The 13,815-nt window shown below is 37.4% G+C and overlaps 1 pseudogene across 1 annotated transcript in view; it reads right to left on the reverse strand.

Moving 5' to 3' along the window:
- LOC144666227 (uncharacterized) overlaps positions 1–13,451 on the reverse strand; it is a 121,709-nt pseudogene extending 108,258 nt beyond the window's left edge. The window contains exons 1-14 of the transcript XR_013573145.1: positions 13,429–13,451; positions 10,395–10,559; positions 9,747–9,857; positions 9,201–9,320; positions 8,616–8,712; positions 8,064–8,282; positions 7,304–7,697; positions 5,199–5,366; positions 4,826–4,936; positions 2,908–3,024; positions 2,675–2,765; positions 1,813–2,187; positions 1,115–1,237; positions 308–436 (exon numbers count right to left, since the gene is read on the reverse strand). The product of XR_013573145.1 is annotated as an uncharacterized LOC144666227 (transcript). The remainder of the gene's footprint in view (positions 1–307; positions 437–1,114; positions 1,238–1,812; positions 2,188–2,674; positions 2,766–2,907; positions 3,025–4,825; positions 4,937–5,198; positions 5,367–7,303; positions 7,698–8,063; positions 8,283–8,615; positions 8,713–9,200; positions 9,321–9,746; positions 9,858–10,394; positions 10,560–13,428) is intronic.
- Positions 13,452–13,815: the final 364 nt, after the last annotated feature.

The following is a 13,815-nucleotide window of genomic DNA, read 5'->3' on the forward strand; positions in this document are numbered from 1 at the left end:
CCACAATCAGTATTCAGACCATTTTCTGTCATTTCCATCAATCTCAGCTGTACAAATGCAGATGAAATAAGACATGCACGGTATTGCAACAAACAGTACTAACATTACAGCTATGAGGAATGCTTATCCATTCATCTATATCAAATAAAACAAGACAAATTCGACCAAAGCAGAGAATACTTTAAACAAACTGTTATGAGTACCCTAAATTCTTTAAAATGTAAGTTTGCAATGATCTGATTTGTGTATAGTCATCTGACCGTAAACGTACTAGGAAAATTGAAGTTTAAAAAAATGACGTACTTACCCAAAACAGTGCATTTTTTGCCGTCTCCTCTAAATCCAGGTTTACAGGTACAGTTGTAAGAACCCATTGTGTTATTGCAAATCGCATTGAAATCGCAGCCATGAGAGTTGGTAGTACATTCGTCTACATCTAAAATAACAGCAAAAAGGTGACTTGTTTAAAAACAGTCCAACTTCATTTTGCTGGCGAGCAGCAAAATGGCCGTACAAAAACATGCGGCCTGGTAGATGTCAGTCCCACGCGGCCATATCCCATGCTCATTTTGTTTTCTTATAGATCGTGGAGCGGCTACTCTCTCAAAGTCTTAGAAGCTACTAAATCAAGTTTAACACATAATTGTTGATTTTTTTGTTTAATTACTGTAGGTTCATTCATACCCTATGTTCGGTTTATAAACAACTCTTTTAAATTGGATTTTCCCAATTGTGATACTCTCTCTGTGGTACGCACGGATGTTCATTACCAATTTTGAATTCTGGGGCCTGAAATTAAAACTGTCACTTTCGTAGCTGCAATCGTCAGGGGACATTTTTTGTTCCTTGGCTCCGTGTATTAAAAGTTGGTTTAATGTTCTAGCTACCACAGCCCCTTGTAACTAGCTCAGTGATAGAGGTGTAACGACGTTCGACCTTAGGTCATGAGTTCATTACGAGAACGCAGGTTTTTTTTCGAGTTGAATGAGTTACTGCAGTGGCTAATCAAAACAACATGCTTTTCAATTTAATATGGATTAAATAAAAAAATGGAAAACTGAAAAATCTCGGTTGGGTTAAAGTAATAAAATATTGAATGATATTTCATAGTTACCAAAACATTTTCGTCCATTTCCATAGAAGCCAGCTTTGCAAGTACAGTTGTATGATCCCACAGTATTCCGACAGATCGCGTTAACATCGCAGCTGTGGGTATTAGTCAAACACCCATCTATGACTAAGAAGTAGAACAAGAGTCAATCACGCAACGTTTATATATATTCCGCTCTTATCACAACAATTGGTGTAAATTGAGAAAGGACATGGGTCATTTCACGACACTAACTGGCATTGTTTTTTAGAAAAAGGAAGGAAGAATGGAAGGTAGGAAGGAAGACAGAGTACTAGCCTGGAAGAAATACCGCAGAAAAGGAAGTGATACCAGTTTATCAGTCTTAGAGTAAATCTTTGAACTCGGCGCAAAATCAGATTGGCTAACTGAAGCGCTAACTGTAAAAGCTTTATGAGTTGCATAGTACGAAACTCAAACGACCAGTGACGGCATATACTAATAATTCACTGCGCAGTACCCTAAGCTTATTACCTATAATTTATTTGGAACATTTTTTAAACAATAAGCTGGCATATTTCGAATCAACCGAAAGTTAAAACTTTAGCCTGATGAAACATACCCAGAAAAACATCATTGTCAGCATTTTCATTCTAATTCAATGACGGCGTCAAAGAGGCTATTATTTTAAAAGAGTTCTTGAAGAATGTTAGGCAGTTTATTGACAGGTAAAAATGTCATACCTTTAAAACAAGTAAAGTTATAGCAGTGGTTACACGGAACGTCATCCCAAGCGTACCCGTGCTTAGCTCCAAGAGTGTGCACGCAGTCTTGGTTTTTGAGATTGTTCGGTTGCTTTGACGACCAGAACCTAAAGCTACTTATCTCCCTGTTTGTCCACACAAACGAGCCTTCCACGCTGCGATCGTTCAGTCCTATCCAGGACCTCTCTCCGTTATGACGGTGCTGAATATAGACATTTTCTTCTTGGTTGTGCACGGTCACCAGATGAGAGCCCATAGTTGAGCAGTTGGACACTGCAGCCAGCCATGAAGCGCACACAGAGCTTGTGAAGTAACAATAACCATTGAAATAACCCCATCCAGGCTGACATATCTCTGTATTTAATTGTGTAGGGAAAAGGTAATTTGACAACGCAATGATAAAGGCATAACAATAAATTATTTTACACAAACTTAGTTTTTTTCATTTTTATACTTTATTTTTGCACTTCGAAAATTATACAAGTGTGTAAAGTTTCAAAATAAATCAGCTCCGTTAGAGATCAGCGCGATATTCCATTATTACTAATGTTTCTTAAAAATTAGCGGACTACTGTCATATGTCACAGGAAAAATGGCAAGAACCAAAGGTTGCCTTTTCACCGAAATGCTATTTTCAAAGGCCCCACCACAAAGTTCAAAAATACGCCTAGCTTCCATATTTTTGCTGTGCACGTATATTATAAAACAAGCTTAAACTAAGGGAAATCTGTAAGGTTTGACTATGCTTAGACAGATTTTTAAAAAAACAAAACAACAAACAAACGAACAAAAACAGCAAAAAAGATAGCCAGTGTATCTAGGTGTGTATAGAAACTCCTACCTGACATAACTGTATAACAGATGGAGAGGGGGTCGTATTTTGCTTCGTAAAGTTCTTTGAAGCAAACGCGGAAGCCTGTCTTGTTGATATACTGTAAAATCAGAAGAGTAAACATAGAGTCAGTCTTAAGAAGGAAGCTCACTACAATTAAGTAATGTATATGGGGCCGCATTGTTTGAGATTATTCATATATATTATATTAATAAGCCAAAAATTTCAGTCAGTTACCCTACCTCTACCCAAGCAGTTATTCCATTATGAACTGGACTCAGATTTCCTCCTTTTGTTGAATGATTGGCAGAAATGAACACATTCGGGGTTGTGTTGTAAGCGTTGGCGAAGGTAACGTCCTGTATAGAGAATAAAGGGTTTAGCCTTAATACTACCACAAGCGCCTGCCATTTTGCAATTGTTGTTGTTGTTATTGTTTACTTAAATTAATTCACTTCATCCCCCTTGTACTTAAAGCAATCAACACAACATAATCTTTTCTCTTCGCTGCAGATTCGCAGGAACAAGAAGTAAATAAATCTATATTGGATAGAAATGTACAGGTGTACTGTGAACTTCGTTGTCGACGTCCGAATCAAAACCTCTGTTCAGTTGGAGTAGTCGATGAACATACTCTACGTAATATTTCAAAAACGAGTGCGAGTGTTTCATCGGGGTTTCCAAACACGAGAAAACTGATGAAAGCACGAGGCCGTAGGCCGAGTGCTTTTATTGTTTTCGAGTGTTTGGAAACCCCGATGAAACACGAAGCACGAGTTTTTTAAAATAGCTTCTCAATCGGCGCCTTATTGCAAACAAAATATATTATTCACGAAAACTTAATTTTTGATTTCTTTTGTTTAATTAGCGTACAGTTTGAAATCGGGGCCTTATTGCAAACAAAGATATTATTCACGTTAACATTAGCGCATACTTGGTGATGATTATGTAAGATCCGTGTTTTTCTCAACTAAGCTTGTTTACTTCAAGCCGCACAATTTGCATGCAGTGGCGTCCTGCTAGTTTTGAAACGTGGACGGATTAGATGAGAATGAATCTCGCCGGTTTCGGCTGCCCAAAAGTGCGCGAGAAGATTTCTTGCTTGCACAGTCCAACCGTAGAAGTACACAGTACAAAGACAAGTGAGTCGTTGAGGTTTTGAAAACTTGCCAAACAGCGCGCGAGCAAAAATTCCTTTTTCTTGACCCGGGAAGTGTGTTCAAGGATTGTGATGCTCATCGCGTGCAAAGTCTTGAAGAGAAGTTGGAGGACCTGGATAGTCTGTCTTTAAAGTATTGGCTCACAAAATTCGTCCAAAACTTGGTTGCAAATAAGAACGGTGGTCGCTACGAGATATTCAGGAACGTTTTTGAATTGCGCGGTAAATGTAAATTTTAGAGTTATTCCAAACAGAAGCTTGTCTATTCAGTCGGTGTTTGTGTCATTAATATTTAAATTAGGATAACCCTGCATCACAAGGGTTTGACGTTTTATCAAACTCTAGAGTTTGATATTTCATCAAACTACCGTGGAAAGGCCTCTGTCCAGTGTTTCATAGGGGTTTCAAACCACACGCACCTGACCAATTTGGCGTGTCCCGATTGGCTTGTCAATTCATGAATTATTAATGAGTTTGAGAAATACATAATTATTCTACACACGAAAATTACCACACGACATATTATTCTGAGGCATCATTCCATCCTGTTTTCATCCTGTTTTCCTGTTTCCTGTTTATATGGACTGCAGTAATATGTTATGATTTCTAAAGGAAGTGAAATAATTACGAATGGTCGCTTGAGCGCCTCGCGACGCAAAAACCTGTTGGTAACAAGTCCAGGCGAAGAAATGAGATACATACCGAAAAACAGTTGAAACTACGGGATTTAATTCTTTATATATAAAAAGATACATTATGTGGTAGGCACAAGTGATAAATCTGCCCAAAAATCAGTAAATGCCTTACTTTGACTTTTCATGTGAACACATACATTTTTCTTTTTTATATCAAGGTTAATTTTTTTTTTTTTTTTTTTTTAGCACAGGGCGATGAATTATTCTTACTATAAACGTCTTAAGTTCAATCGTGGTCAAATCAGGTCAATACAAGACAACGAACAAACAGAACTATATGGATTATCTCAGGTAACAACAACTAACCTTGCAGAAGGCGTTATTATGATCGCCAGGAGAAGGTTTACTGTTCACAAAGTAGATCGAGTTATGTTCGGAGAAGGGAGGCTTGTGAAGATACGTGAACGCCAACCAATTCTAATAACACAAAATAAATGTTACCAGCAGGTTAAAACAACAAGCTTCGAAGATTTTGAAAAATTCGAAAGAGAGAAATAAATCATATTTATAAAATACCAAAGACGAAATTGATATACAACAGATAGTTAGAGAAATTGTAAGGCCAAAAACAACCTCGTTGTTCGGGTTTCTCAGTGGTCTTTTTCAAGTTAGCCGCTGGATTTCAACGTCGGAAAGATAATGGGGACAATGTTGGCGAAAAAGCTGCTATAATACTTACAACAGAAATATCTTGATGGGATCCTGCGTAGTTTTGCAATTCTCTCAAACAAAATTTGCATGAAGATGGCGTGACATCTTCAATCCACACACTGGCTGCGTCACGCTTTAGTCCAAAATGATGGTGTTTAGCAGTCACAAACACTGAAGGTTTCACCAAAAATTTCCCCTGGAAAAAAAACCAACGTATTCTTTTGTGAGATTTTCAAGTGTTTTTACTCTGAAATGGAAAACGGTAGTTTCGTATTTCGAAATGAATTTATAATAATGAGATATCCTCTGCACTCTGTTAGCAGTATGTATCTGTAAATATCGCTATAACTATTCGTTATTTTACTTCAAAGGTGAACATAACATCAGCAAGAAGACTTAGGTACGAGTGTATTAATATGTGTGCGCATAATTTATAGCTTAGCTGACGTCACCCATGGACTGCCACTAAGGGTAGCTGTATCCTCTTAGCAGATGGGCAGCTGCTACATCTCTGGACGTTCTAGCTGATAACTTGTCCTGTGTATTGTGTAGGCGCTTGTTACCTTTTTTTAAAGCTGTTTGGCATGCATATCTATCCTAAGCATGAGGTATTGTGACCTAGGCCTATATCTAGGCAGTAGACGCTGCTCCAGCCTCATCGCTGCAACAACTCTCAACCCGTATAAGGCGCACCATCCCTGGTCGACACTAACCGAAGGAGGCCACTTGATGTTAAGAGTTTTGGTGGACTATTTTTTGAAGTCTTCTGCAAGATGTTTCATCATGTTTACCTTTAAAACTTTCTCAAGCGTGCATCTCAAGTTTCTCGTGCAAAACGTAACACATAATCAACCAGGTTTAAATACTTGGACCCAGCTTGAACGTAGTCAACCTGGTTGTTTCCGTTTGAAATTGACAGACGCAAAGAAGCGCTTGTAATGCGAAGGCACATTGGTTTAATAAGTTAAAATTAAAACTCAGCTTCCTCAAACGTAAACTGAGATATAATATGACTTTTGCAACAACCAGACACTTGTTAGAAGGTCCGCCATACTAACTGGCAAGCTACGCATGACTGGTCGAAGACAAATAGTTTTGGAGACTGATTTGGATTTTGTCTCATGTTACCTTGTTACAAATAACAAATTGTACCTCAGTTTGAAGCTTAATAATTAACAATTATTCGCCGAAGGCGCTGTGATTATTGTTGAATAATTATTATTATTATTATTATTATTATTATTATTATTATTATTATTATTATTATTATTATTATTGTCCTGTGTATTGTGTAGGCGCTTTTTACCTTTTTTTTAAAGCTGTTTGGCATGCATATCTATCCTAAGCAGAGATGTTGTGACCTAGGCCTATATCTAGGCAGTAGACGCTGCTCCAGCCGCATCGCTGCAACAACTCTCAACCCGTATAAGGCGCACCATCCCTGGTCGACACTAACCGATTATTATTGATTATTATTCAACGGTTAGATTATTATTCAACAATAATCACTGAGCCTGAGGCAAATAATTGTTTTAGTATAATTTTTAGAGGTGATCATCAAGAACTTAAAAAAAAAATAACGATAGCAAACAAGAAAACAGCAAACACAAGTGTTCGCTTCCATACGGTGTAAACCAGTTTAAATCATCGATTGCAATCAGAATTTATTTATAGATTTCCGGTACCTTTGCATGATTGTGGATGACTTCTAAGCGAATGTGCGAATCCTCTAAAAATAAGTAGCTCCGGTGAGAAGACTGACTGAGTTTCTCATCGATCGCCAAAACCGCCGTGTTTACGATCATTTCTAATGCCTTGAGAACCATCTCTTGTAAATATTTTCGGTCCAAAAGCCTTGGTAGTTAATTTGAAAAATTCCCAATGTTTAAAATATCCAGGACTTGGATCGGTTTCTTTCAAATCAAAGAAATTTTCATTCAGCAAAAGCGGCCATGTTTACTTCCCTGGATGTCAAAGATGGCGTGGCTAAGTAACCGAGCCTTCAAAGCTATAATCACCTCGCGCGGGGTGATTATAGCCTCATAAGCCGAGCTTCTCGACCAATCAGAATCCTTCAATTCTTATAATCACCTCTGAAATTATACTAATATTAAATACAAAACAATCGCTTACTGGTGGAAAATTCACACTTTCACAAGTCGTTCCAGTCCACCATTGTGATATTCGTACATCGCCAGCAACACCACCCACTGGAGCTCCTTGGTACGCCATCCAATCAACTGTCACGTTAGCACGCGACTTTCGCTCGTCAGGCCTGTTCGCTCGTTATAGCCTGCCGCCATCACACACGCAGTGAATTGATCGTAACTGACATTTTCAACCCACGACACAGCGGCATCATGAACATATGACTTGTTGCTGGTGTCGATATGGTTGACAGTGATCTGCACTTCAATGGTTTTGTCGGGATAGAACACGTAAGGCTTGAAACGAATCACTTCACAATGAGAGTACCCCAGCGATGGAATATGTGGCATGTGACGGCGACCTCGCTGGAAAGGAAATCCTTATGAAAGAACAGGAGTGAAACATATTTTTTTAGTCGTGATTGGTAATAATTCAAATAACTGTAAGGTCTGTCTTCTTTGCAACCTCCTTTTGAAGAAGTCCCCAATTCATCAAAAATTGTAATGAGTAAATGCATTTTCTGAGCTGATGAACGTCTAATTTTCGTAACTGAAACCGGAAAAGCATTCCTTTCATAGAAAGCTTGTAATTTAGCTGTCTAAATATTTTGAAACAGTCTCGGCGAAAAGAATAACGAAAAGTTGGTCTTGTTTTCCTCTGCTTTCCTCTTTTGCTGGGAGGGTAGAGTCAGAGAACAATTTACTTAAAAATAGGACAGCGGCAAATATTTTAAAGTACTCCTTACCTTCACAGCTACCAGGGTGTTGTACAGTGAAATTCAGTTGAAGAAGACACATTTCCTGTTTATACAAACACTCATTGTCGTATGTTGTGCCATTTGATGAACAGACGGGTTCGTGGTAGGATGGACAACTGTCCACGCACACGCAGCGAGCATCATGAGGACCAAAAGCCTTGCACAGACCGTGATAACGGCACGTCACGTCCAGGCAAGGATCCCGGTCTGGCACGAAAACACGCATATCGTAAGATAAGAGAAAATCTGAGATCAGAGCTAAATTGTGTTCAATAACCAAATTTAAGAGCATAAAAAATATGAGTGGCCACTGCCAGAAATAAACAATAAAGCTTAAGTTTAATGTATGCAGCAAGAAGAGAGAATCATATTTGGGAAAGGCTTTATTTCTAACTGCATAGAGCAGAAATGTGATTTCAAGAGATTTAAATGCACATTTCATTAAAACATGTGCATACATAAACTCAGCAGAAAAACTTAGTTGCTGACTTCCCAACCTCGCACTATTAGAGTTCGACTCTCACGAAAAAAATTTCTTACCTCCAATCACCATGTAATCAACTGTAATGATATCCTTATTGTTGGTGTTGTGGGTATAGTTTCTCACGCACACCTTTGTATCTTTTGCGGATGTGTGCTGAATAGAAAAATAGGCAAGTTAGTACTTCAAGGTGATGTATTGGAATATTTTCAAAATGCTCTGATTTGTTATGGAAGAGGTGACTGTTCTGTTTTCGCCGTATATGACACCTTGAACACAACAATCAATTGCTAACTTGGAGCTTTCTCTGTGAGGCAAGATGGTTTTCATTCGACCCATAATGACGTCCTCAAACTGCTTCTTGGATACGCCCCTCTCAGACTTCATTCTTTTTCACGAAGTAAAAAAAAAAGCAACAGCTACCAATTTTTTTTTTATCCCAGAACAAACATTTATGCTCCCCTCCTACCTAACAGCTTGTACTATTCGTCCGTAATTTAATAAACAATAAATTTTTCATCTAACTATAACTTGATAATAACTATAAAATGTTTATTCTGGTAATGCAATTAATGGATTAAAGATATTATTTAGTTTAGTTTATTTAGTTTTGTTCTTATGTTGACGTTGTGTGTACTGCTTACCTCCACCCATGCTGTAACAGCATTACACTGGGACAAATGTGAATAGTTGTTGATATGACTATGTTTTGGCGTCACTAGCACCACAGGAGGAGCATAAAACTCGTCCCTGAAGTTTATTGTCTGAAATGTAAAATTTAAAGGCTGTTAAAATGCTTGCTGTAAAGAAACAATATTAATCAAACGCCCCCAAAAAATCAAAACCAAATAAAACACTTTTACTATCACTGTCACTATCGCTTCCGCTCTCACTATTAGCGTAACTGTCACTGTTACTTTTATTTTCACACATTAGCTGTCTGTGCTCCATGATTTTAAATAAGCAAAATGTCAAATGGATGTTTAAGAATGCAACTCCGTAAAATAGCAGACAATCTTTATACTTGTCTGTGCTTCTCATTTTAATATATTCGTTTTCGATTTCACATAAAACAGCTTAAAAATGCTTCATGTTAACTGTCTTTTAATTCTTACCTTTTAAGTCCATTTTATTATAGTTGTATTAAAAAATGTTTAGTTTTTAAATATATTTTTTTTAAATGGACTCACTTGGCATAAGGCGTGATTGTTTTGATTGGACAGTGAGCTTGTGTTTGAGAAAACGAGGCTGTCAGTCAAGGTAAAGTTGTCAAGGGTTAGATTAGTAAATGCCATCCAGTTCTGCGATAAAAAGCAAAGCAATATGTTAGTCCCAGACGTCACCTGCATGTGTTATCAAGTTGATGTTTTAATTAAAAGGAATACTGGACAACAACGACAAATGTTGTTATAACAGAAAAAGGTGTCTTAAAGAGTCAGCAACTAGCGTTAACTTTCAAGTGCTGATAGTTTTCCTTCCTTGATTGGGGGATTGAATGTAGGGAAAACACCATGTATTTAAAGGGGACGTAAGCTTCAATTAAGCTCAATTACATTTTTTTTCAATTAAATTTTTTTCGAAAATTAAAGTAAAAGAATATTTTAATCCCAGACGTTATCGATATCTGGTATCAAGTTAACATTTTATTTAACAGGAATACTGGACAACAACGAAGAAGCCAGGAAATAAAGGTGACTTAATGACTTTCAAATGTTAATAGTTTTCCAAACTTTTTTATGGGGTGTTGAAATGTAAGGAAACATTGGGTATTAAAAGGGTATTAAAAGGGACATAAGCTTTAATTAAGCAACTACCTTTCTAAATTTTAAGTCACTCACTATTTTGATTTTTTCATGTCTTCCATCCAGAATCTTGGTTTCTCTGAGACAAACTTTAAAACTGTTTTTGTTCAATTCCTCGACCCACACGGCCATTGCGTCTTGTGGTCTCATCAAAGTTTGGTGAGTGGCAGTTACAAATAACCTTGGTGGATTCTTGAAAGACTGAAAATTCATATAATGTTCCTGCGTCAGTATTATTATATTAAGCAAACGCAAGTAAAACGCTGAAAATGATGGAACAATTCTGGACAAAAACAAAGAAACGAAGAAGTAAAAAACAGCTTGATAAATTAATAAATAACAAAAAAGGAAGAAATACCGGTTGGGCGCTTTAACCAACTGAGCTACGAGAGACTCGAGGTGAGCTGGACCAACCATTGGGTTGATATGTGAAACGCGTCCTGCATACTGCTAGGTATCTGGAAGGCCATGGGTTCGATTCCCGTCGAGGACTCAGAATTTTTCTTTGTGCCATGCTCGCGTCATTGTTGAAAAATTAATCTTCATTATTTATCACCGAGCTTAAAATCTTTATCATTTACTACACACATGATGATTTCGACATTGCTGATCCTAGCAGTATGCAGGATGCGTGTCTCATGTCAACCTAGTAAATGGCCCAGCTCACCACGAGTCTCTCATAGCTCAGTTGGTTAGAGCGCTCAACAAGTATCTGGGAGGCCATAGGTTCCATTCCCGTCGTAGACTCCGAATATTTCTTTGTCCCATGCTCGTGTCATTGTTGAAAAGTTAATCTTCATTAAGGAGGAAATAGTCCAGTCATTTTGTGGTTGGACTTGCAAATAATTGCAAAAGAAGCTTTCTGTTCGCCAAACATTAATGGGTGCTAAAAGTGCGATCCGGTTCAACATGAAAACGAGGCATAGAACGGATTTTGCTACAATTATGCTTGCCAATGGTTAGAATTCCACTCAATTCTTCCAAAGTCCATTAAATGCACTGCACGTATGTCTGAAAACTTTCAACGTTAAAACAACGTGACTAAAAAGCGCACGATAAGCATAATAAATCCGTGGCACTTTCCGCCATTTCGTTTTTCGTTTAATTCATTTGGTTGGTAAAACTGAATATCTCTTTATTTTATATTTTCCGTTTTCGATAGTTGGATTAATTTTTGATAATGTTATCCTGTGCTTTCTCCGTTTTTCATATTTCTTTTTCTGGTACCGTCTAATCCTTTATCCTTTTATCCTTTTCTTTGTTCAAATTTCTATTTTCCCTTTATCAATATTATTTGTTTTTGTTTTTCCTTTTTCCCTTTTTCTTTTTTCTCTATTCCTTTTTCTTTTTTTCGTTTTTCTATATTCTTTTTCTGTATTAATTTTTAGTTTTACCTTTTTCCTTTTTCTTTCTTCCATTTTTTCTTTTCTCTCAATCGCATACCCAGTAACCTTTGCTCGCAAATTTCGCGCCATCTTTCGCCATTTCCTTGTGAGCTTTATTTGGTGCCTAGTGGTCTTCATGATCAAACTCTAACATGAAGAACTTTGTGAAAGTCCAAAGCGGAGTAAAAGTTCTTAAAGTAAAGCTCAATAATAGCATGATTACTGTGTTGTCCAAGGTGTTTAGCCTGCAGGCCGAAGCGATCTATCTAATCGGTAATGTCCGTGTGGCAATGCCCGATCCAGACACAATGGTTTTCAGTGTTGCGGAAATATTATTCTTTGTTATATACGAAGTTACCCGTGCCCTTTGTAAATCGTTTTTCGTACCAATCATCTTACTTGGTCGCCGGCACAAGCTGCGAAAAGAGAGACACCAGCTGCAGTAAGAAACAGTCGCTTCCCTCGGGACCGGCATTTACTTTCAAGTCAAGCAGGGAACATGGGCAAACTCGAAATGGCGCAAGAATATTACCATCTCCGAAGTTGTGAATGGTAAACCTTCACCCATCTATCAGATAAACCTCACTTTCAGTAAATGAAACAGCATCGGTCGAGCAAGTTACACGAATGGTGGAAGAGGAGGTTGGAACACGTGTCACGCTGCTCGACAACATTTACAAGGGTTTGAGAATAATGCCTTCTGAATCAGCGATAGAAAAAGGGAAAAAAATAGTAAAAAGGAAAAAGGTAAAACGAAAAAAGGAATAAAGGAAAAAGGAATAAAGAAAAACGAAAAAAGATTAATTGAAAATTGAAAAAGGAATAAAGAAAAGGAAAAAGCGAAACCAGAAAAAAGAATATCATAGTTTAATAAAAAGAAAAAAGAAAAATGGATAAAGCACAGAATAACATTATTAAAAACTTATCGCACTATCGAGAACGGAAAATATAAAATAAAGAGACATTCAGTTTTACGAACCAAACTAACCAAGCGAAAAACGAAATGGCGGAAAGTGCCACGGATTAGAGATGAAGGAAAAAAGAATAATGAAATAGAGGAGTGAAGGAAAATAAGAATAAAGAAATAGAGGGATGAAGGAAAAATAGAATAATGGAATAGAGGAATAGAGGAGTGAAGGAAAATAGAATAAAGGAATAGAGGAATAGAGCAGGGAAAAAAAAGAATAATGAAATTGAGGAGTGAAGGAAAATAATAAAGGAATAGAGAGATGAAGGAAAAAAGAATAATGAAATAGAGGAGTGAAGGAAAATGAGAATAAAGGAATAGAGGGATGAAGGAAAAATAGAATAATGGAATAGAGGATAGAGGAGTGAAGGAAAATAGAATAATGGAATAGAGGATAGAGGAGTGAAGGAAAATAGAATAATGGAATAGAGAATAGAGGAGTGAAGGAAAATAGAATAATGGAATAGAGGAATAGAGGAGTGAAGGAAAATAGAATAATGGAATAGAGGATAGAGGAGTGAAGGAAAATAGAATAATGGAATGGAGGATAGAGGAGTGAAGGAAAATAGAATAATGGAATAGAGGATAGAGGAGTGAAGGAAAATAGAATAATGGAATAGAGGAATAGAGGAGTGAAGAAAAAAAAAGAATAATGGAATAGAAGAGTGAAGGAAAAAACAATAAAGTAAGCTAGGGAAGTGAGAAAAGTAAATCTAACCTTTTGAAAATCAATCTTGTGGCATTTTGTTCCAGTAGTCCAAGCTTTTAAAGAAGCAGTTCCAAGCTGGGATTTTGCAGGAGGAGATTGCAAAGCGACCCAGTTTACCTCTGCTGTGCCATTGGATCCGTCGCCAAACTCAAGGACACAGACGGTAAATCCACCTGTAGACACTGACTCAACCCAGATAGCGGCGCCATAACGATGAGTTGGACTCCTTACTGCGTGACCAACTGAGGCAAGGACCTTTACTTGCTTTCCTCCGTAGAACGGCACATCAAAAGTGATCTTCTTACAAGCAAACAGGCCTGGTGGAGTGGTGGTTATGTTGTATTTTCCGGCCTTGAAACTCAGCGCTAGGAAAAAAAAACCGATTACTTCACAGAT

This window comes from Oculina patagonica, chromosome 9, assembly GCF_052425735.1.
Source record: "Oculina patagonica isolate OP01 chromosome 9, crgOcupat, whole genome shotgun sequence".
NCBI classification, from domain to species: Eukaryota; Metazoa; Cnidaria; class Anthozoa; order Scleractinia; family Oculinidae; genus Oculina; species Oculina patagonica.